Source organism: Phalaenopsis equestris, unplaced genomic scaffold (genome assembly GCF_001263595.1).
Source record: "Phalaenopsis equestris unplaced genomic scaffold, ASM126359v1 Scaffold000838, whole genome shotgun sequence".
Classification (NCBI taxonomy): domain Eukaryota; kingdom Viridiplantae; phylum Streptophyta; class Magnoliopsida; order Asparagales; family Orchidaceae; genus Phalaenopsis; species Phalaenopsis equestris.
In genome coordinates this window covers 377,678-379,459 of record NW_018165278.1, presented here as the reverse complement: position 1 = coordinate 379,459, position 1,782 = coordinate 377,678, and positions in this window count along the sequence as shown.

Here is a 1,782-nt window from a genome sequence, read left to right as displayed (position 1 = left end):
TATGCATAGAATTCATATGGAAGAGAACTGAAAACCTAGGGCTAATCCTCAAAAGAGATTAAATCATGTTATGAAGGAAGTTGTTAGGAAAGATATTTTAAAGTGGTTAGATACTGGAATTATTTACCCTATTTCAGATAGTGCTTGGGTTAGTCCGATTCACAACGCGCGTTCCTAAGAAAGGAGGTGTGATTGTAACTATGAATGAACATAATGATTTAATACCAACAAGACAAGTCACAAGTTGGCATATGCATTTATTATAGAAAATTAAATCTCGCCACCAGAAAAGATCATTTTTCACTACCCTTTCTAAATCAAATGTTGAATAGACTAGCTGGGCATTAATACTTTTATTTTCTGGATGGATATACATGTTATCACCGAATACAAATAAATCATAAAGATCAAGAGAAAACAACTTTTACTAATCCTTATGGTACATTTATTTTTAGAAGAATGTCCTTTGATTTATGTAATGCCCCAACTGCATTTCAAATATGTATGTGATTATTTTTTGTGATTTAATTGAAAAAGGGATTAAAGTTTTCATGGATGATTTTTTCAGTGTTTGTAACTTCATTTGAATCATGTTTGGAACTTTTATCAAAAGTTCTTAAGCGCTGTGAAGAAATGAATTTATTCCTTAACTGGGAAAAATGACAATTTATGGTAGGAGGAGGAGCCGTTTTGGGACATCAGATTTCAGAAAATGGTATGGAAGTAGATCCTGAAAAAATTCAAGTGATCACTAATTTACCTTACCCAACAAGTGTGAAGGAAATTATGAATTTTTTAGGACATGCTGCATTCTATAAGCGGTATATTAAGGCTTTTCAAAAATTACTAAGCCTCTATCATTAACTTTAAAAAGATGTAATTTTTAATTTTAATAGAGTGTCTAAAAGCTTTTGAATTATTAAAAGAAAAATTAGTCACTGCACCAATTATTATTTCACCAGATTGGGGATTAGATTTCATGGGACCATTTATACAATCTTTCTGAAATTTATATATATTGTTAGTAGTAGAATATGTATCCAAATGGATAGAAGCTATTGCTTTACCTCGATGTGATGCTCATTATGTTTCAAATTTTTTAAGAACAAATATAATTTGTAAATTTGGGATGCCGAGAGTGATCATAATTAACGGGGGAAGTCATTTCAGAAATGTAATGGTGGAAAAATTATTAAAGAAATATCATATTAACTATCGAATTTTTATTGTGTATCATCCTCAGACAAGTGGTTTGACTATAGTATCCAATTGTGAAATTAAAAGAATATTAGAGAAATTTATGAATCCAACTAAATTGGATTGGTCAATCAAACTTGACTATGCTTTGTGAGCTTATAGGACTGCATATAGAACTCTTATATGAATGTCCCCTTACAGGCTAATATTTGGGAAAACTTGTCATTTACCAGTTGAACTTTAGCATATAGCATATTGGGCTATTAAAGAATTTAATTACAATTTAAAGGATGCTGGTGAGAAAAGACTATTGCAATTAAATGAGCTTGAAGAGATAAGGAATGAATCTTATGAAAGTGTTAAGATAATAAAGAAAAGATAAAATGTGGCATGATCGGAGGATTCTTACTAAATTTTTGAGTCAGGGCAACAAGTTTTGCTATATAATACAAGGTTAATATTATTTTTCAGGCAAACTTAAGTACAGATGGATGGTCCCATTTGATTGTGATAAAAGTTTATCCCTATCGAGCTGTGGATATCAAAGATCCTAAAACTGATAAAATGTTCAAAGTGAATGGTCAC